This window comes from Macrotis lagotis, chromosome 7, assembly GCF_037893015.1.
Source record: "Macrotis lagotis isolate mMagLag1 chromosome 7, bilby.v1.9.chrom.fasta, whole genome shotgun sequence".
NCBI classification, from domain to species: domain Eukaryota; kingdom Metazoa; phylum Chordata; class Mammalia; order Peramelemorphia; family Peramelidae; genus Macrotis; species Macrotis lagotis.
Window position 1 is genome coordinate 187,685,507 of NC_133664.1, and position 23,963 is coordinate 187,709,469.

Genomic DNA, 23,963 nt, shown 5'->3' on the forward strand with positions numbered 1-23,963 from the left:
TCTGCCTTTGGATTCTAAAGCTTAACTTTAAAAATATAAACTATGCTGAAGAAATATTTGGGAGTTTTATTGATACTAATGTGAATAAACAATTCAGTATTGTAGTCAAAAAAGTCAAAACTCTCATAGCCTGCATTGAGAATCTTAGTGTGCATAAGGGAGGCAATAAAATAGTCTTTAGTCAGACTACATCTCAAATACCGTTTCAGATTTTTAATGGTGGTTGCATTATAAAAAAACAACTTTGAAAGGTATTAGAATATTGATCAAAGCAATGATTAACTATGAGTTCAGACTACTGAATATAAAATATATCAATCACTTCCTTCTAGAGAGAAATGAAATTAATATACAGAAAGACATATATTTTGGATCATGTCAATATGGGAATTTGTTTTTCTGAATTATACATATATTTGTGATGAAAGTTTTATTTTGTTGCTTTTGAATCAGAAGGAGGCAATAGGAAGAACAAATATTTTTTTAAGAAATATATAACATAACTGAAAATTTTTAAATATTTTAAAAATATCTTTGATCCTGGTAACTGAACTTTAATATCCAGCTTGTTATTAATAATAGCTAATGTTTATATAGTACTTTAAATTTTGCAGAACAAGTCACAAATATTATTTTATTTTATCTTACAATAATTCTGAGAGATAAGTGCTATTATTATCTCCTACCAGTTCACCAATGCAGAAATTGAGCCAGACAGAAATGAAGTGACTTGCCCAGAATTATATCCCTGGTAAGTGTCTGGCCTTGGACAGAAACTCAGGCCTTCCTGAACCCTTTTTGTGTTTTTTATAGGAAATACATAGTATTAACTATGGGATAACATAGTATTATATATATATATATATATATATATATATATATATATATATATATATATAGTATTATAGGAAATACATACTATGGGAAAAAGAGGTTGACCAGGAGGAGAAGAAAATTGGAGATTAAAGTATTTTCCTATATCTTGCAAATTACTTTTTATTCTTTTATCTTCATCTATAGGGATAAATTCTTTATACATAACTATCTACAGCATTATCTTGATCAATAACTACACAATACTTTAAATGAAATATACAATAGACCTCAATTGAGGTTGTTTTCCTCATGCATCAAGGAAGGTATGGAATCTACTAATTTCTTTCCGTCATAGAAAATAAAAGTTCAGCAATTTTTATTATTCCAATACTTTGAAGGAATACATAAGGGTATTTTTTTTCTTTTTGCCAGGATGTTGAATTTTCAATTGGCTTTCTTTCCTCTCCACTTGAAACAAACAAACAAAAAAGCATTCAATTTGGGTTATCTTTCACAGGGTTATATTATAGAGTTTTATACTAATGGGAAATCATAAATAATGAACAGCAAGTAGCTTCTAATCTAACCATCTCAAAATGGAACTACACAAAATATTATATTTCCATAATGAACAAAATTTTACATTAATTTACTAGATATATATGTCCACTGACTTAATTTACTCATCATTTTCCTAATCCGAATTGTTTTAAGCAGAATACAGTTAACATATGAATTATAATTGGTGACTTAATCACATCAGCATTATTAAATGGATACTCCTTATTAATTTAATAACTCAATCAATTGGTTTTCAGAACCAGTTTCAATTTTCTGTTCACTGAAAATATTCCCAGAAAAAAATGTCTTTGACTTCTCTGAACTGGAATATATATTGTAGATTTAAAATATCTCTACTGTGTGAATGGATAGTAGTTGACCAAATTGATGAGAATTCATATTCATTCATAAGCATTTTAAGGCTCTGTGATGTATAAAGCTCTATGCTAGATAGTTGGGGATGCAAAGCTAAAAATGAAGCAATCCTTTCTTTTAAGCAGCTTATATTATATTAGGAAAGCTATGTGTATCCAGATAATACAAAATATTTGTGAACTCAGAAACAAAATTATTGAGGAAGGGGACGATACCTGCAGCTAGAAGAATAAGAATAGGTATCTTGAAGGTCATATTTAATAGAAGTTTTTGAGGAAGATTCTAAGAGGCCATGACAAGGAGAGAACATATTGTGGGAAAGGGAGATAGGCTTTGCAAAGTCAAAGAGAGATAGAGATACAATAATGAGGGGTGTACAAAGAACAAGAAAAAGACCCATTTTGGTGCAACAGATTTTTTTGAAGGAAAATAATTTACAATATACTTAGAAAACTGGAGAGTTGCTAGATTTTTAAAGATCCTTTAATGTCAAATACAGTATTTTTATATTTTGTTCTAGAGCTATTGAAGCTTCTGGAACAAAGGAGTGACATGATTAGATCCATTATTTTGTTGTTAAATCATTTTGTAGTCATGTTCACCTCTTCATGAACCATTTGGGTTAGAATCAATTTTCAAGCTCATTTTACAAATGAAAAATTGGAGCAATAAGGATTAAGTGACTTATTCAGGGTTACACAGTAAGCTAGTAAGTGTCTGAGGTCAGATTAGAACTCTAGAAGATGAATCTTTCTGACTCTAGTATTCTATTTACTGCACCACCTAGCTGCCCTATAATTTAGGAATATCAAATTTTCAAAAATGTGCAGGATGCACTTCAAAGAAGAAACCAGTATACTACCTAGTTTTGTTTTTTTGTAAAGAGAAAAATGCTTAGATTGTTCCTCTGTATCTGAGTTTCTAAGACCACATAACCCCTTCCTTCATTCATCATGTCGAGTTCTTGTTGCCATAGATATTTCCTCCACTTCTTTATTCTTTCTTTCTAACTTGGGTCTATATTTCTAAATGCTGAAAATAAAAAAAAAAGTTGAGGCTATCATTTTTCTTTCACCTTATAGTAAAAAACATAACTGTAAAAACATTTAAAGCAAACACAACACCAGGTGAGCTGCCAGAAATCCATGTCACATAGCACTATCTACTTCCTGTATCTATCTTCCCCCCCTCCCCCCCCAAAAAAAGAAGAACTTGATACTAGAAAGACATTTTGGTGACAGGGAAGATCAAGACAAACTCAGAAGAGGATAGCAGTGTCAAATACCCATATGCAAAGACTCAAAGAAAAATATGAATTTGTCTCAAGCCCCAAAAGTAGAGCTCAAAGAGGAATTTAAAAATTAAATAAAAGAGGTAGAATAAAATGGGGAAAGAAATGAGAATGGCAGAAGAGAATTATGAAAAAATCAGCAGCTTGATAAACCATAAAAATGGGGAAAATATATACAAAAATTTTACTGAAGAAAACAACTTCCTAAAAAGAATTGGTCAAAGAATCGTTTAAAATCAAAAGAATGGAAAACTATAAGAAAATGTAGAATAATACTGAGATGACTGTACATCCAAACCTATATTATATTTGCCTTTTTCCTATGGACAACATTTGTGTTGATAGAGCTATCACTAGTGATCCTTATTTAGTAAGATGTCTTTGGGTAATGAATGGATTTTGGATAAAGTGATTTTAATGTCTCAATAAAAAAGAAAATGTAAAATATCTCATTAGAAAAACAACTGAGCTGGAAAAAAAGATCCAGGAAAGATCATTTTAACAATAATTTAAGTCATGGTTAAAAATAAAATATAAAAACCATGATTTTAAAAAAGGACCTGGATGTCAAAAATCAAGAAATTATCAAAGAAAACTGCCCTGATATCTTAGAATCAGCAGGTAAAATGGGGATTGAAAGAATTCATTGATAAGTTCTAAAAAAGAGATCCTAAAATGAAAATTCTCAGGAACATTGTAGCCAAATTCCAGAACTCTCAGGTCAAAGAGAATCTGTTTCAGGCAGATAGAAAGAAATAATTCAAATATGGGGGAACCACAGTCATATTAAACAGAATTTACCAGCTTCAACATTAAAGGATAGGATGGCATGGAATATAATATTCTGAAAGGCAAGAGAGAGGACTACAACTAAGAATCATCTATTTGGTGAAACAGCTTAATCCTTCAGGGTGAGGAGGAATGATCACTCACTGAAATAGACAACTTTCAAGAAAATCAATCTTTAATTTCAAAACTCCAGAGAGCATAAAAAGGTATAAAGTAAAGAGATAACATAAGGGATTCTTGTAAGTCTCAAGAATTGTATCATTCTAACTACAATTAGAAGTATACATAGACATAAATATAGGTATAAGGGGAATATATAAAAAAATTAAGAGGTGAAAATTTGGATTACACTGGGAGGAGAAGGAAGGGAAAAGTGAAATAAGGTAAATTAACTCACATGAAGAGACACAGAAGACCTGTCACAGTAGAGTGGAAGATGGGAGAGTAGGCTGAGGGGATCACCTTGCACAGCTCACAACTCCACTGCCTTGCAAAAAAGAAAAAAAAAGAATAACATACACAATTAGTTCCCTACAGGGAAGTGTGATGGACTGTTTTTGAATAAAGGGTGAGAGGATTGGGAGAAGAATGGGCAGATTTGGGGAGGAAGTAGTCAGAAGCAGGTACCTGTGAAGAGGGAAATGAAGACAGGAGAGGATAAATAAGAAGAAAAGTAGGATGGAGAGAAATACATAGTAATCATAGCTGTGAATGTAAATGGGATGAACTCCCTATAAAAAGAGATGTGTATAGGATAATGAATCCAAAACCAGAATCCTGCAATATATTGTTTTATAAGAAACACAATTGAAATGCACACGTGCACACACACACACACACACACACACACACACACACACACACACACACAGAGAGAGAGAGAGAGAGAGAGAGAGAGAGAGAGAGAGAGAGAGTAAATAAAAGGTAAAGGGCTGGAGCCCAGTTTATTATTGTTCAGTTGAAGTTAAGTAAAAGGTAGCAATCATGATCTCAATGAAGCCAATGCAAAAATATAGCTAAATAAAAGATAGGGAAGGAAATTATATTTTGCTTAAAGTTTTCAGAGAAAATGAAGTAATACCAACATTAAACATATTTGCATCAAATGGTATAGCCTACAAATTCTTAAAGTTATAGGAGGAAATAGACAGGAAAACTAAACTAATAGTGGATCTCTCAGACCTAGTTAAGTCTAATCATGAAATAAACAGGAAAGAAGTTAAGGAGATGAATGGAATTTTAGGAAAGTTTGATATGATGTACCTCTAGGGAAAAACTGAATGGGGAATAGAAAAGAATATACCTTTTTTCCTCAGTGGTTTATAAAACCTACATAAAAATTGGCCACGTATTGTGGAGTTAAAAATCTGAAAATCAAAAGTGGAAGGGCAGGAAATATTAAATACATTCTTTCAAGATAATAATGCAACAGAAATTATATTTAATAAAAGTCAGTGGAAAGATAGATTAAAAATTCATTGTAAGCTAAATTCATTATAAGCTAAATAATTTAATCCTAAAAATTAAGTGGGTCAAAGAACAAGTCATAGAAAAAATCAAGAATTTCAATATAGAGAATGACAAAAAACACATCTTCAAACTAGCCATGAGCTAAGGGTAGTTCTCCCTTGGCTTCTTCCTTAAGTTTTGCTAAAATCATTTAAACATTATCTTTGGGGGGGGGGGGTGGCTAGATTGTACAGTGGTTAGAGCACCAGCCCTGGAGTAAGGAGTACCTGAGTTCAAATCTAGCCTCAGATACTTAATAATTACCTAGCTGTGTGGCTTTCGGCAAGCCACTTAACCCCATTGACTTGCAAAAACCTAAAAATAAAAAAAAAATATATTTTTGTATGCTTCAAAGGTATATCTTTCTGTTTTTACAAAGGGTATTTTTGTCCTTAAAACTATCTTAACATGAAGAAAGGGAGATTTTGTTGTTGTTGCTGCTGCAATATCTTATATACCTACTTTACTGAATTTTTTAATTAAATGTATTATTTTTTGTTAACTGCTTTAAGTTTTTAAGAGTACATTTAGGTCACTTGCAAAATAGAAATATTTTAATTGATGTTGTTCATTCAATTTTATGCCTCACTTCTAATATTTCTACAGACATGATAAATAGTAACTTTTCTTTTAAATATTTGTTTTTAATGAGAATTTTTCTAATGATTACAGATATAATTACTCCAGGTTTCCAATATATGTTCTATTCTATTTGTGGAAAATTCTTCCATTAATAAAATTAAATTTTCATATTTAAAAATTAATGTCAATAAACTTTATATTTTATCATATAGTCTTTATTTTTTCTTTTCCTGATTTGAGTTACTTGAAATTTAATAATGTTTTGATGCATGCATCTTGACTAATGCAATTCTTTGATGACTTGTCTATTTTCTATCAGATATGGATCTATTTGGTTAATTTTAGATATTTTTAATTTTAAATTTTAAAATCTTGCTTTATTAATTATAATTTCTAATCTTTCCCTTTTAAGTACATTATAACCTATATTTAAGTTAGGTTAAACCTATTTAAAAAAAACAAAATTTTCTCATGACAATTTTAAATTCCTAATTCATTGTTCTATACCTCACTAGTGACAATCTTTAAAATGCATTACCTTAATGTATATGTTTTATACTATGTACAACAAAAATTTTTTATCAAATCTGTAATATAACAGTAGAGTTAATATTTTGAAAACCAGTCCAGGATCTCCAGACATCCTGTTTTCCCCCTTACAGTGTATGAAGAATAGATAATCAGTAATTAAATGATTATGAGTTCAATTCTAAGAAAACTACTAAAAAAGTATATTTTTCTTTTCTATATCATTCATTAATAAGGAAAATCAATAAATATATAGACTAATACTCTAACAGGCCATATATTAAAAACTGAATTAATAACATAAATTTTTTAATTTTCCATTTTTAGCATAGAAATCAATAAACTTATTGAACTTTTTGTAAAATTGGAATTAAGATATGTATATTACAAAAATGATGTTACAAATTTATTAATTTGTTCTATTTCTTAAATAAATTAAAAATCAAGGAATTGGGAGCAAGAGAAATATATTTATTAATTTCATGACATTTAATAGCAATTAAGGCTTGGTTTAAATCATAATGTAAATATTCTTTGACTAAATTTTTATTTCTTTCTCACTCTCTGTCTCCTTTTTCCCTCCTTTTTCTTATCTTTCTTCCTTCTTTACATTTTTCTAATTTGCATTGTTCTAGTCACTGTATAGATTATTTTCCTGCTTCTACTTTTTTCCTGGTTCCTAGTTTCCTGAATCTTTCCATATTTCCTGAGCTTCACTAGTTCCTTCATATTAATTTTTTATTGTAACACAATGATATTCTATTTTAATTTTGTTTCACAGAATGGTTGGATCAAGTCACAACTCCACCTACAGTACATTGGATTTCTAGCACAGGTCATTTATGACAATAAAGTAGTCATTTGTAGTAATTCAAATGAGAAGTAATGCAAATTTGACTTTATCCTTTCATTGCTGTCCTAATTCCTATTACCCACATAGTTGATTTGTCAGTATTTTTTTAACTTCACAGCACATTCTGTAGTATTCGTTCATTTTCATTCTTATTAGTATTATCAAGCTAGTTCAGATCCTTTTATCTAATGTCATATTCTCCCTGAAACAGAGCCTTGTGCTTATGCAGGCAATATAGATTAAGGAATTGAAAACAGAACTATCAATGCTTACTATCCTAGTGCATGTATACTCAGTAAGCTATTGGGGACAGAATGCATTTGGAATGAACAAGTGATCAGGTGTCTTCATAGATTTGGGTGTAGAAGAACACAAGTCATGCCCCATTTAATTTTCTCTTCCTTTGATATGTATTAACGATGCATTTCTTGTTTCCTCTTTTACTTCACCAGATCTTCAATAGGATAGTTTCATATTTGATTGTTTTATCAGTCTTTATTTCATTTAAAGCACGTTGTAATTTGGGGGGTTGTCCTTTTTAATTAGATGTAGTAATTAGAATGCCCTTTATGCACAATGCTATTTCCTTTTAGAAAAATTTGCTTACATTTCTTGAATCAAATGAAAATTGATACATCTTTAGCAAATGTAGTTGTATTCAGTTTTTCACAATCCAATCTCCCAAATGTATTAACTCTAAGAGTGGGAAATTATTAGTCTCCATTTAATAAAACATGTTTTAAAAAATTGGATGAGATCATTATAATGTTTTTTCTTAGCAAATTGTAGGTTACTTTTCAGTGAATCAAAATATTCAAGTTACATATGAACTTCAGCCTTTGGCATAGTGTCACTAATGATTTCTACAGAACCTTGAAATAAAATAAAAATAAGATCTATCAACAAAGAGGTATAAATGGAATTTTTTAGAATAAAAATAAAATGCAGTCCATTTTTACAGGAAGAAAAAGAACAACAGTGGTAAAACATATTTGATCTAGTTTAAATGCAATCAGAAGTGACAAGGGAATACACTGATATGATGTGGAGAAATGAAATGTGGATAAAACTTATTTTCAAAAAGGATTATTTCTTTCCTTAGACTAATAAACAGGCTCATTTACCTGCAGAGATGTTAGTACTATCAAGTTTTTTTAGGTACTAAGTCTCCCCATCTCATACTTTTTCCATCTCCTGGTACTCAAAGAATCCTGCCTTTCTCTAGAATACAGAATGTATGCCTGTTCCCCTACTTCATTGTAGGCTGCTTCTTCTCTAATGATCTTCTCTGAAACTTTTATCAAACACACTGAACCAAGAGAAAGTCTGTCAATATGAGGTCCTTTCTTCTGCTGTCACTGTGTAATATATTGGCCCCTATAGAGAGTGTACTGGTAAAAGTTTAACAACAGGCTCTCCAAAAATAACAACCACTACAAAAAAACAATCTCTTACCAAGATGCTTATGATTAGTCTATATTATCAATATTTTTCTGTTACTTTCTTTTTTGTTGTACAGTCATTTTCTGTTTATTTTTTTTTTTTGCAAGGCAGTGGGGCTAAGTGACTTGCCCAAAGTCACACAACTAGGTAATTATTAAATGTTTGTGGTCACATTTGAACTCAGGTCCTCCTGCTTCCAGGGCAAGTACTCTATCCACTGTGCCGCCTAGTGGCCCCTTGTTCAGTCATTTTGAAGTCATATCTGACTCTTTGTGACTTCATTTGAGTTTTTCTTGGTGAAGGTAATGGAGTGGTTTATCATTTCCTTCTCCAGCTCATTTTATAGATAAGGGGACTAAGACAAATGGGATAAAGTGATTCCCAGCTAGTAAATGCTGGAGGTTAGATCTGAACTCAATAAAATGAATATTCCTGACTCCAGGTGCAGTGCTCCAACCACTTTAGAACTTAATTGCCCATCACTTTCAGAAGTCACAAAAATATGTCTAATCTTGATATGTAACAATGATTTTTGATGAATAAATAGTCACACTGAAAATTTAATAGTGGGTTTTCAGGAGTAGGTATGAACTGACTCCAACATACCCTTGCCTCAAGGTCATTTTTTCTCCTTTCCTGTATGTCTTTTCTGCTTGTGGACTTCAGTATGCATGTTTATGTCACACTCAAACAAGCTATCTCAACGTACAAGACCTACACCTTCACTCAATCTCTGCTACCCCCAGAGAAGTCATTATTCGAATCTTAAAATATTCATGCAACTATTTAATTTCCATAATCTTACATTCTGAAATGTTGCTTTCTAATCCTAATTCCCTGTTATTCCAACCACATTTCCTAGCTGCATAATTGAAGGCAAGTTAATGATCATTGCCTCTATTTCCTCATACAAAAAAATAGAGGTACTAATATTACTAATCTCACAGGGTTATTATAAGTATTAAATGAGATAATAAACATAAAGCATTTTGAAAATATTAAGGTACTATATAAATATTACCTTTTATTTCCTTTCAGTAACCTTATTCATTCTCTTCTCATATCCTATTTTCCCCCTGTTCCTTTTCCCTCAACAGATTACCACTCTTAATTTATTGGGAAAACCTAAACCATATTTTATCTCTCATCTCACATAAGCTAAAATTCAAAACTCTTATTCAATTTTTCTTATATAGTCCTCCTTTGTATGTCTTGGGCAATAAAACAATATTTCTCCTTATCAAAGTCAATCCCTCTCTATTTCCTTGGGCCTTTCTATTGTCTTGTATATACTTTTTCAACTGATAATTCTTTCATCCTAATATTTGTGTTCAATGTCTCACATTACCTAATATCCTATCTCAGTGATGTACCACATAGAATTGTGGAATACAAAGTGGTGTACCATAGAAAATGGCTAATTCCTGCTCACCAGAGTTAATGATCTTCTTTTAAATATTCATCCTCTCTATTTCTGCTGCATTTTAACATCTTTCTTTGGAACTTTCTTATCCCTGATTCAATGACAATGTTCTCCTATCGCTTCTTAATTGTCTCTGCTTATTCTTCCATTCCCTCCAACTATTTATTTTATCCTCAAGCCTCTGTTAATTTTTTTCTATATTTTGTTTCTAGGCCAGTTCTAAGGGAGCTCTTCAATTCAGAGTGCTGATTCTAGAGGAATCGCACCTGGGTTCAAATCCTATTTCTGACTCATACTATCTGTGAGTCAGTTGATGTCCCTGAACCTTGGTTTTCTTATCTGCAAATTGAGAGATATAAACCAAATTTTATTTGGATGAATAGTTCAGATTTAGGATTGAATAAAATGAGATATTCATATAATATCTAGAATTTTTAGAAAAAGAAAGTTTGCTTGACTATTGTTTGGAAAGTATGTAGTGCAGCATGACATTTCTGCTTCTGCATTTGCCATAGTAACTTATTCTGGTCAAGATTAATTGAAGCTCCTGACTCCTTGAATGTTTACTTTTTAACTTAGTTTATCAAGAACTTTTTGTCTGTTTATCAAGAACTTTTTGCCTCTTGATGGGTGGCAGATCAAAAATGACATCATTTAAATAAAAACTTGTCTAGTTTTTGTGGAATAAAAGTTGGCCATTTTTTTTCTTATTTAATATTTTATTTTCCCCCCAGTTACTTTAAAAACAATTTAATATTAATTTTAACATTTTGAGTTACAAATTCTCTCCTTTTCTCCATTCCCAAATCTCCTTATTGATAAAGTAAGCAATTCAATATGGATTTTACATGTGCTGTCATGCTAAAAAGTTCCATAATGGTCATATTGTGAAAATATATATAGATAGAAAAACATCAAGAAAAATAAAATTTTAAAACTGTGCTTTAGGGGCGGCTAGGTTGCACAGTGGATAGAGCACAGGCCCTGGAGTCAGGAGTACCTGAGTTCAAATTTGGCCTCAAAAACTTAATAATTACCTAGCTGTGTGGCCTTGGGCAAGCCACTTAACCCCATTGCCTTGAAAAACTGGAAAAAAAAGTGTGCTTCAGTATTCAGATAATCAGTTCTTTCTCTTTCATCATAACTCCTTTAGAGTTGTCTTGAATCATTGAATTGTTATGAATAAGTCATTCACAGTTTAGTTTGTACACAACATACAATACTTTGTACATAATGCACTTCACTCTGCATTAACTCATGTAAGTTTTTTGAGGTTTTTCTGATAGTACTCTGCTCATTATTTCTCATAATATAATCAATCCTAATTTATGGGCACCTCAACTGTTAATTCTTTGCCACCAGAAAGGAGTTGCTATAAATGTTTTTGTCATATAGGTCCTTTCTGTTTTTGTTTTTTATTTCTTTGGGCAAACAGATCTAGTAGTGATCTTGCCAGGACAAAGGATATCCTTGATTTTATAGCCCTTCGAGGAGAGTTCAAGTTGCATTACAGAATGTTTGAATTATTTCACAACTCCAACAACCATGCATTATTATCTCATTTTTCCTAAATCCCCTCCAACATTTGTAGTTTTCCTTTTCTATTTTATTAGTCATACATAATAGGTAAAAGATAGTACCTCAGAATTGTTTTCATTTGCATTTCTCCATTCAATAGTGAGTTAGAGCTTTTATTTTCAGATGGCTATAAATAGTTTTAATTACTTCATTGGAAAGCTGTTCATATCATTTGATCATTTATCAAATGGAGAAGGGCTCTTATATTTACAAATTTGACTCAGTTCTCTATGTTTAAGAAATGAGGCCATTATAAGAGGAGCTTGTTTTGAAATTTTTTCAGTTGCTATTTGCTAACTATATTTCCCTCTATTCTATCTCTGCTCAATTATTCTATTCTCTCTCCTTTCACCCTTTTCCTTCTCAAGTGTATTGATTCTATTATACTCTTTCCCCATCTATTCTCCTTTCATTCACCCTCCCTCTTTTCTTATCCCATTCCTTTCCTACTTTCTTGTCAAGTAAGATAGACTTCTATAACCAATTAAGTGTATATTTTATTCTCTTTGAGTCAACTGATGGAATTAAGATTCACTTACTGCTTTTTATCTCTTCCCTCTTCTCCACTTTAAAAGATTTTCCTTGCCTCTTTTAGGTGAAATAATTTATCCTATTCTACCTCTCCCCTTCTCTTCTCTTCTCAGGTAGAAATGTTAACAGTTTAATCTTATTAAGTTGCTTATGATTTCCCTTTACTTTACCTTTATATGCTTCCCTATAGACTTGTATTTTCTTTGCAACTTTTCTCTTTTCATCAGGAAAGTTTGAAAGTCCCCTATTTCATTGAATGTCCATCTTTTCCCCTGAAAGATTATGCTCAATTTTGCTGGGTAGTTGATTGTTTTAATCCAAGCTCTTTTGCCTTCCGGAAGTCATATTCCCGATCTTCCAACGCTTTAATATAGAAGTTGTTAAATATTTTGTTATCCAGATTGTGACTCCATTTTGAATTGTTTCTCCCTGGCTTGCTATATTCTTTTCTTGACCTGGGAGGTCTGGAATTTAGTTGTAATATTCCTGGGACTTTTCATTTTGTAAAATGATCAATGAATTCTTTCAATTTCTATTTTGCCCTTTAGTTCTAAAATATTAGGACAGTTTTCCTCGACAATTCCTTTAAAGATAATGTTTGGTGAAGATATCATTGCTGCAGCCCATACAGTCAGCATTCCCTGCTCCTGACTCATTACTGTTCCCTTGCAATAAAGAGTAAGTTGGTCAGGAAGCAAGACATTGTCATTCACCAGACCTGAACCACAGTGTGAAGTCACTAGAAAATATGTATACTGATCTAATTAGAGAAGTCAAATAAAAGAACTTGAAAGTGAAGGGACCTGTTTGAATTCCTACTAAGACACTTTGATTCACAACTAGAAAAACTCCTTGTGGTGAAAGTTCAAAGACATGGGATCAATTCCAGATGGGAATCCACAAACCTTATTGATTTGCACAGTCATTCTGAAATTGTTAAACAAATCACTCCTATCAGCATTGAACCAGGTGTAGAAGTTGAAGTCACCCGTGCAGATACCTAATCAATTATCTCTTTAAATAAATTGATTGCAACTATCAAAAACTAAAGGTAATGTTTAGATTCTTTTTTTGATCATGACTTTCAGATAATCCAATAATTTTTAAATTCTTTCTTCCGTACCTGTTTTCTAGGTCTGTTTTTTTTTTTCCCCAGTGAGATATTTCACATTGTTTTCTATTTTTCCATTCTTTTGATTTTAGTTTATTGGTTCTTGGTTTATCTTAAAGTAATTAACTTCCATTTATTCAATTCTAATTTTTAAAGAATTGGGTTTTTTCAGTGAGCTTTTGTATCCTTATTCTACTTTTGACCAATTCTACTTTTTATGAAGTTTTTCTTCGGTAAATATTTGTGCCTCTTTTTCCTTTTGACCAATTCTAATCCTTAAGGCATTATTCTCATTGACATTTTATATCTATTTTATCAAATTTGACCTAGACAGTTTTTAAAGTGTTATTTTCTTTAGTATTTTTTGTCTCTCTTTTACCAAGCTGTTGGGTTTTTTCATGATTTTCTTGCATCATTCTCATTTCTCTTTTCAGTTTTCCTCTACCTCTCTTACTTGATTTGAAAAATTTTTTAATCTCTCCATGTTCTGAGAACAATTCATATTTTTCTTAGAGGTGTAGATCCCTTTGACTTTATTACCTTCTTCTGAGTGTGTGTTTTAACCTTCCTTGTTACCAGAGTAATTTTGCTATGGTCAGATTTTTTTCTGTTGTTTGCTCATTTTCCTTTGGTGGGATTCAAATAAATTAAGAGCTAGTACTCTGCCTTAATGACCATTTTAAATATACAGAAAGATATACTGATCATTTAGGCATTTAGTACTCAAATAAGAACAATAAAAGAGGTATACAAAACTAGATCATGTTATATTACTCACAGTAAGCAAAGGTATCCTTATGGAGTGAAAAGCAGCCATATGACCACAGCAGCCAATTTTGGAATAAATGTAGATCCAAAACTCATTCTACCTATTATAATTCTTTTTTCTTCTACTTCTTTGGCTTCCAAAATGAGCAATAAGATGACTCTTGAAATCTATATTTCTATTGGTTTATTGTGTCCCAGCTTCCTATTGGTTTTACCATTAAGGAAATACCAGTGCACTCATATCTTGTAGGAATTTTAGGCACAGCACAAAGTAGAAACAAAAGATAGCTTGTCACCCTCCTGAATTTGTTTGCACTTTTTCTCTTTATGTTATATGTTTATGAAGTTACAAAAATGAGGGGATCAAAATGTAGTATTTCATCAAAGGTATAATGAGTTTCAAGAAAGGAATAAATAAATATTGTAAGGTAGTTCAATGAATATTTTTTTCACTTATGGGTGTGCAGATAAACATTAAAAAAGAGTAGGAATGTAAATTTGTGATTTCCACATTGAGCAACTGCCCAGGAACCCATTTTAAAGAGAACCCTGATTACAAGTGCCATTTTAGCAATCAGTTTGCCAAAATCAACATAAAATTAGGTATCGGTTCTGCCAAACCAATGTGAACAGGCTGAATTCCACCTCTGTCATTTCCCTTCCCAGCATATTCCTTAACTTTTAACTCTTTGTTAAAGTAGAACTATTCTTCCAGGTTGGAGGGCACACTTTCCCAAGCTACAGGGGTTTTGTAGAGCTGTTTTCAAAGATACTTCTAGGGACTTATAAGTTTGCAGTTCTTCCAAGGTGGTATAACCTAAGGAGAGGTGTGTAAACTCTGGTCAGTGAGCAACCACTAGCATTCTTTTCTTTTCTGAAACCATGGTTCCCTTTCCACTGTGACTTCAGCTTTGGCGTGCAAGTATTCCTTGCCCTTGGACTGCCACCCAGGACTATGGCCTGGATCTGAGTATGGGTAAAGCAATAGAATCCTGTCTCCATGCCACCAAAGAGCCCTCTTTAAACTTCTAACCAATGTTTAGACACCCTTACCATCTGTGTGGACTGAATTTCCAGAAGTACTTGCTGTTGCTGTTGACACAGTGGCATCTGCTCCTGGTTTTCTAGGGTTATGGATCTGAGCTGATACAACCTGCACTGTCTTGTGCTACTCCTTTACCCTATGGCAACAAACTTCCCTCTCTACCTTCTAAGTTGTCATGGGCTGGAAAATTATTTCACTCTATTTTTTTTTATTGTTCTGTTGCTCTTGAAAGAGAAAACATGCATTGTAATAAACCCCTGAAGAAGTAAAAGAATATGAAAGAGAAAGACTAGAAATTCCAGGTTTTTGTTCTAGCATCTTAACCCTCTGATACATGTGATGAGTAAAATGAATTGTTTATATTTGTTTATATTTCCCAAAAGAAAGTAACACCACATTAGGATCCTGGTGCAAATGATGACAGATTCATCACAGATTTAAGTAGTTTATGATTATTGTATCCAAGAAGTCATTAGCTACTTGAATATATAGTCTGTTTAAATTTCAGTGCTGAAAATCATACTGTACCAATGACCACTCACCATTCCCTAACCAACTAACCAGAGCCTCTTCCTACCTAGAAGAAACTGATCTTTTTCTTGGTAGAACTTCTGTTGAAAAACTTGTCCCTTATTCCTCAGTCCCTACATTGGTAGTCTCACCTCCTTTCTGTCACCAAAACCAAAACATCTCCCAATAATCCCATTACTTAGTCCACTAAACCCTTCTTGAGTAGATTTCTGTTGACCACTAGATATTCCACTGACTGCAATATTGAACTTCACCATTCCAGATTATAAGCAAAGGACTATTGGAAATTTACTCAAATAGTTGTCCATGTCATTGACTATTCCTCTAGCATTTAAATTGTTTTACACAATTTTGTGTGACATGTTGTGACTGGGCCACAAAATACTGCTCAAGATCCCAGCATTGGTTTATGATGCTGATAAATATGCTAAGGTTAAAATATACTCCATATATTCTTGGGGTCTAGCAATGTTTGATAGGGCTCATAGGCTACCATCATAAACCTCTCTGATAGGGTATAATGATACTCTATAATACTAAAATGAGTATTTCTATATATCCTGCTACTATCACTTTGTGACAGGGTTGAAGAGTTACTACCAATATTATTGCAGCCCCTAACCTTCTCTGACTATTCAGAATCTTGAGCTCATAGAAATACCTTTCCTAGATTGTTCCAAAATTGCAATCCTTGGGAAGAACCCATGTTCAATAATTACTGGTAAGCTTAAAAATCACTATCATTCCTAAATGAACAATAAGCAACTTCAACCAATAATATTTTATAATAGTTATTACCTCCAGGACATAGTTTTTAAAGATGCAGATCACTATACATCTGTTGCAGATTGCCCACCAGTAGTGAGCTATTTCTAATACAGTTTTGCTATGTAATCCTCATTCATTCCCCACCCTCATTCAGTTCAGCAAACTTTTCTTTTACAAACTCTTTGAATATTGAGTTACCAATTCTTTTTGGTAGTTGCTACTTAGGTTCCTCTATTTCTTGATTTTCCTGACCCCATCACCTTTTTTTGGTGGAGAGGGGTATTTATTTATTTCATACCTGGAAAACATAGTATTTTAAAAACTATACCTGCTTTAGAAGAATTTACTTTGTGGGTACTTTGTGAGTTTGAATTTGTTCCATGTGACAAGACAATATTTATTTATAAATGTATCATGGCAAATTCTTTTCTTTTTAGTTTTTTTTTTTCATGTTTTTTGCAAGGCAATGGGGTTAAGTGGCTTGCCCAAGGCCACACTGCTAGGTAATTATTAAGTGTCTGAGGTCAGATTTGAACTCAAGTACTCCTGACTCCAGGGCCGGTGCTTTATCCACTATGTCACCTAGCTGCCCTGCATGGCAAATTCTTAATAAAAAATTGAATGAATAATGAATCAGTGTAATAGCATGTCTTCATCCTCCATCTTCTACCTGTCCATCCTGAATAAGTTCATTTTTCTAAGGCATCATTTTAATTTTATTGTTCCCCTTCTTAAGAAGTTAAAATGGTCCTATTGCTTATTTAATCAAATTCTAAGTATTCATCATGACATTCAAGTTCAACTTTAACCTGTCTTCATGTCATGACTCTGACACAAACTTTCCCCTTTGTTGTTTATTTTCTAGCCTCTATTTATGTGATACTTATTCTTATTTCTATGTCCTTGCAACTGCATATTCCCCTTGCTTGAAGTTTCCTCCCCACTTCTATCTTTCAGATGAAATCTTACACTTCCATCAGCGTCCATCTCCTTTTTTCCTTCATGAAGCTTCATTTGATTAGACCAGTCCATAATCATTTTACCTTTTTAGAGCCGGGATTTACAACACATAATCTAGCAAGTGAATATTGCTTTGTATTGTTTTCTAGTTGTTATATAAATTTATAAATCTATTTCTAAAATATCCTTATAGATGGTCACTTCATTTTTTTTCATTGTGTGAACAGTTTTAAGAGCTTAATATCTGCTCAATGCTGAGCAAAATGTTGAGGATATAAAGAAAAGAAAACCAGATTGTGTTTTAATGGGGAGAGAATATTTAAGTAATTATTTATATTAGATAAACAGATAGATGATAGATGTTCTGCAATTCAGACATCTATAAATACCATTAAGTGTATTATTATTTTGAGTCATGGTATCCCTATCTTGTCGATGCTAAAAGAGCATGGGCATTTTATCAGTACTAATTGTCACTGAAGCTACTGTCAGTTCTGGTTTTCTGAACTGGGCCAGTTCATTCTCTTCTTAGGTCGTCTATTGACTTCCTACTCCCAGGAGTTCACTGTTAGTGCCAGACTCAGTGAAGAGACCCTATGTAGCCAGGACTCTTGGCCAATGGCTCCATCTTCAGCTTAACCTTTCACTTTGTCCTTTGTTCAATACCTAATGTTATTCCCACTACCTAAAGAAAAAATGTCCCTGGTCACAGACCTATTTTTATAACTAACATGTAATTGTTTTATAAGAATATATGACTCAGATTGGTTGAAACCTAAATGGTGGTCCTGAATTATAAGGGTCTTTTATAATTATTATTCTACATTTTATCTTTTTTTAAGGTCGACGCAATAAATATTATTTTTCCTGCTTTGTAGATGGAAAATTAACATAGTGTCCTTGGTATATAACAATATAACACAAAATTTTAGTAATACAGTAGGTACTGTATAAATATTTGTTGACTAAGTAAGTGAAAGATTTATTGGAAGAATGAATTCCAGAAAAAAAGAATTGTATATGACACTGTTATTTCTGGACTTCAGTTCTATGTACAAACTACTCTATCAATTTTTTTCTGTCAGATCATATTTTTTTTTAGATTTTTTCAAGGCAAATGGGGTTAAGTGGCTTGCCTGAGGCCACACAGCTAGGTAATTATGAAGTGTTTCAGAGCGGATTTGAACCCAGGTACTCCTGACTCCAGGACCGGTGCTTTGTCCACTGCACCACCTAGCCACCCACTGTCAGATCATATTAAGACAATTCTGTTTATAACAACAAAGGCTACTTATACTTATTACACTTCAATATTAGACACTATTTTAAAATATTTGCCTTCATAATTCCATTTTTCTATTTTCTCTACAAAATTTTTGTCTTTAGTGCCTTTTATTTAACTTAATAATTTTAAAATAAGAAAAGATAATATGATTTATATTTATATCTGATTAGTTCCTAGTACATAGTAGGTATTCAATTAATAGTTGATTCATTTATTTTAGTTCTCTGAAAGGGGAAGTGAAATTTAAAAGGAAGAGTGCTGATTAAATGAAAAATACAATGGCAAGAACAATTCATTACACACAAAAAACTAATTTAGTAAAAAAAAGGAATTGAATAGTCAAATAATTATTAATTTTGAAAATATATGGTATTGGTCTTAACTCCTTATTTTATTCAACCAGTTATTTTATATTTCTTCAAGATTAAATTCAACTAAATCAGCTTATTTACTAAAATATTTCATCTTTCCCTTCCTTGTTCATATTAATGAAAATGAAGCTTGGACGTACAACTTAACAATTAGAAATGAGATGTTAAAATACAGTACTAATATTGATCTTTGACAGGAGGATAGCTAGATCCTTGAATTCTCATTGCTAGGGAAAAAGTGTTATTAACAACAAAATTTGACAGCACTTTTCAAATTGATGGTAGCCACAGGATAGGATTTAAAGACTTTTGGTGACATTATAACTCTTCTATCCCACCACTGCCATTTAAAAAGATGAAGTAACTGAAGCCTAGCAATGCTATATCCATTATGACATTGACACTAGTAGACCTGGAACTCTAAAGTCTTAACCAAAAAAAGCTTTTAAATATTCAGTTCTACAAGAGGGGAGTCACTCTTAATTTAGTCAATCTATCCATTTATTATCCCTTACTCTAATATCATGAATATTGCTACATGCTCCATTTCTCCCTCTTCTGTTTCTTTCTCAGAATATCAAGCACTGGCAAGAAGGACCACCACATATTCTTTGATCCTCTAGCTTCTATCTAGTCTAGGAGCTTTCCCTTCAGTCATTACCTTTCTAATTCTAAATCTCTCTTTACTGACTCTTTCTTGGCTATTCAAAAATATCTTGATTTTGTCTATCAGCTTTCATTTATCCCTATTAATCCCTCAAGCTACCATTCTTTATCTTTTTCCTTTTACAGATAAATTCCTAGACTAGAAAAGGAGCATTCTGGAGCATTCTACATATCTTCCCCCCATCCCATTCTCCCTTATCACTCTAATTTCTTAACCCCTTGAGATTTGGCTGCTGACCAGACAATTATACAAAAACTCTTCTTTCCAAGGTTCGTAATACTCTTTATTGCCAAATCCAATAAACTTTTCTCAATCTGCAACCTTTCAATCTTTGTCGTATTTGATAGCATTGCCCTCCTAAGATATACTCTGTTCCTTGGACTTTCTTGACTACTCTGTCATATTTCTCAGTCTGTCTTACATCTTTTTAGTCTCCTTACTTCTGAATCATCAGCCAAATCCTGACCCTTATTTTAGATCCTTATCCTGGGCCTTCTCCTCTTACTGCATTTTTGTTTAGATTATCAGGTAGTATCATCTTTCTACATATGACATATTTCTCCACATCCAAGCATCATTTGCTAGCTAATAGGCATCTCTTTCTCAAAATCAACACATTATCTTTTCACTTAAATTGCCTCCTTGTTCTGTTTTTTAAATTTTTTCTTCCGTTAAGGATGCCACCATTTTTATAATTATCATGACTTGAAAGTCACACATGACTTAACTGTCTCACTCACCCTCTCTCAAATCCAATCATTTGCTGTTTATTTATAGTACTTACAGTATGTCTCTCAAATTCCACCCCTCTTTCTATTCATAATACATCCATCCAAGTCCTGACCTGAACAATTATGTTAATCTTATAAAGGAATTTAAATCCATTTTCTTGCCTTTCTGGCCATCCATCCTCCACTTGGTTGATTCATTTTCCTAAAACTACAATCTTAACTACTTAATATGACTGTACAACTTTTTTCTTCAACAAACCCAAATGATTATCTGATGCCTTTAGATAACATACAAACTATATTATTTAGCCTTTTAAGTCCTTCACAGTGTGACTTCCACCTATTCTTACATATTAAGCTTCCATTACTCCCATTCACTTTACTTTCCAGTCAAAATATCCAACTTGCTCTTTCCCATTTAATCATGTCACTTACCACCATAATTTTTCATAGATTATCCTCCTGCTTGGAATACTTTCCATATTTGTCATAATTTGAACTACTACTACCCTTCAAGGTTAAGGAGCTAATTCCTCATGGAAGTAATCAAAGCTATCTATAGTTCTGTGAAGAAATGTTCTAAGTCACTATTGACTGAAATTAAAACAATTCTGAGGTACTACCTCTTATCTATTTAGTTGGCTAATAGGACAGAAAAGGAAAATAACAAGTGTTGATGGGGATGTGGGGAAAAATGAGATATTAATACTCGGTTGGTGGAGTTGTGAACTGATTCAACTATTTCATAGAGGAATTTGTAACTATCCCCAAGGGACTACAAAATTGTACATGACCTTTGACCTGCCAATACCACTATTAGATCTGCATAACAAAAAAATTAAAGGGAAGGGAACCTATATGTATGAAAATATTTATAACAGCTCTTTTCTTGTGGCAAAGAATTAGAAATTGAAAGGATGTTCATCAATTGGGAAATGATTGAAAAAAGTGTGGTATGTGATTATGATGGAATGCTGTTCCACCATAGGAAATAATGAGCAGTATGCTCTCAGAAAAACCTGGGGAGACTTACATGAAAAGACACGTACGAAAGTTGTGATCGACTTAGCTATTCTTAACAATTCAGTGATCCAAGACAACTCTGAAAGACTTATGATGGGGGAATGCTATCCACAGAGAAAGAACTGATGGTGTCTGAATATAGATTAAAGCATTTTTTACTTTATTTTTCTTGAGGACTTTTTTGGTGGAAGTATCTGTGTTTCTTTCAAAACATAACTATTGTAAAAATATTTTGCATGACTACACATGTATAATTTCTATCGAATCACTTGACCTCTCAATGAGAGAAATTGGGGAAGAAGAAAGGGAGGGAATTTGGAACTGAGAGTTTTAAAAATGAATGCAAAAATTGTTTTACATGTATCTGACAAAAAATAAAATACTGAATAAAAAATTTTTTAAAACTATCTTCTCCAAAAGGCATTTTAAAATTCCTTATAGTAAATGAACCTTCCCTAAATTATTTTACATTAATTTGTTTATAGCTTGGATTTTACTTTGTTTCATCAGTTATTTGTTGATTTAAAATTTTTTAATTTAATAAAACAAAGCACATTTTAACGCTTTTTCTAACAAGTTATTTTCCATCAAAGTGGTACAAGATTCCTTGAAAGACATAATAACAGAAATAATTGTTCAATGACCCTGTTATAATAAGCATTAGATAAAGTATAAAACAAGCAGATGTATGTTCACCAGTGTTTTTGCCACAGTGAAAGAGGAGGTTCAACACAGAGTCCAAGTTGAAGAGGAATTATCTGGGAATATTATAAGGGTTGCCCGATGTGTTTGCTGGTGTCATTGTTGCTAAATGGGTCAAGCTCCAGAACCTTTTAGAGTCTTCTGGAAGAGATAAATAACCACTCAAAAATTTTGGTCTAACTATTGACATAAGAAAGACCAAGTGGATAAAGAATGCCTTTTGCTCACTTTACCATGTATATTTGAATGAACAATCTATATAGAAAGTACAGATAAAAAATAAATTCATTCAGTGAAGTGATCTTTTTGAGAAATTGGTTAATTTCTCTAATAATTCCAAGTTTCCCATGGGAACAAACATTTTTATACTAATATTCATGCTAATATTCTGCATGAATTGGGCAGAATAGAGTACTGGACCTGAAGTCAGGCATAGTTTTGAGCCAAATCTGATCTCAGACACTTAATAGATGTGTGATCCTGGATAAGTCACTTAACCTTGATTGCCTCAGTTCCTCATCTGTAAAAAAAAAAGCTAGAGAAGGAAATGGCAAACCACTCCAGTATCTTTGCCAAGAGAATCTGTATCACAAAGGGACAGACATGACTGAAATGATTGAATGACAGCCTATATGTTCATATAGCAGGGAGACATGAAAAACAGGAATTTCTAAAGAATTAAAAATGAATATTACATGAAAGGCAAGTAGCATTAGTATTTAATAGAAGTAGTATATACTTGTTTTCATCCTTTTTTATGAATTCAGATAGAAATGATCTGAGACAATTTCATTCATGTAGTAGCTTGAGATTATATATATATATATAAATATAAATATATATATATATATATATATATTCTATAACAACATCTATGGAAAATGCTCTTAGCTTTTTTTATGAATCAATGATATCAGGTAATTTGGTTTATGTTAACAATTTGGTCTATGTTAACGGTTCAGTTTCAGTGCAGTTTATTGGTTGAGTTCGCAAAGCTATTTTTGTGGTCTGTATTTTTATTAGGAAAATTTGTAATCTGTCTATGGAACATTGTGAGCTTATGGTCTATAATTCTAGCCACCAAGTTGCTTCTTACTAGGTATTCAGAGGTGCAAAATTGTTAGAGCCTGAAGTGATCTGCTCTGTATATTTCATCTGCTAATTCTTTGCTTAATCTATATTGATCTTTATTTTCTTTCTTCCATCCTTCTCCTACCACCTTCCTACTCTCATTTTCTGCTTCTTCCTCCTCTTCCTCCTACCTTATGCTTCCTCATCCTCTGCCCCTCTGTCTCTTTCTCTTCTACTCTTCTTTCTTTTGCTCCTTTTTACTTTACTCCTTTTCCTTCCCCACCTCCTCTTCCTCCTTCCTTCATATAATCATTATCAGCAGTAGTAATAAGAGTAGTAATCTTAATAGTAGTAATAATAGTAATAGTAATGGTGGCAGTGGTGGTTGTAGAGAAGTAGTAATAATAGTAGTAGCTGCTACCAGGTGTTCCCTTCACTTACCTTGAAATATAATTTGCCATTAATCACTTGTGTTTTATCCATTCCAGTAAAAAAAAAATCACTCTATATCTTAAAGGAAATGGAAGAAAAATAATAGTCAAATTGATTTGGCTTCCATTATCATGTCAAACTCCAATCTATCTGATATCATCAAATATCTGTCCCTAAACAGTAATATTATATTTTTCACTTTTGTTTATAAAAGAAAAA

General features: G+C 32.3%; 1 protein-coding gene across 10 annotated transcripts in view; it reads left to right on the plus strand.

Moving 5' to 3' along the window:
- Nucleotides 1–23,963, plus strand: part of SOX5 (SRY-box transcription factor 5) — a 1,270,393-nt gene that overhangs the window by 773,308 nt on the left and 473,122 nt on the right. Inside the window, exon 7 of one of the 10 annotated variants that reach the window (XM_074194249.1) lies at nt 690–751. The exons of the other annotated variants lie outside the window; for them this stretch is intronic. The gene's annotated coding sequence lies outside the window, so the exon portion shown is untranslated. The remainder of the gene's footprint in view (nt 1–689; nt 752–23,963) is intronic. 10 annotated transcript variants of the gene reach the window in all.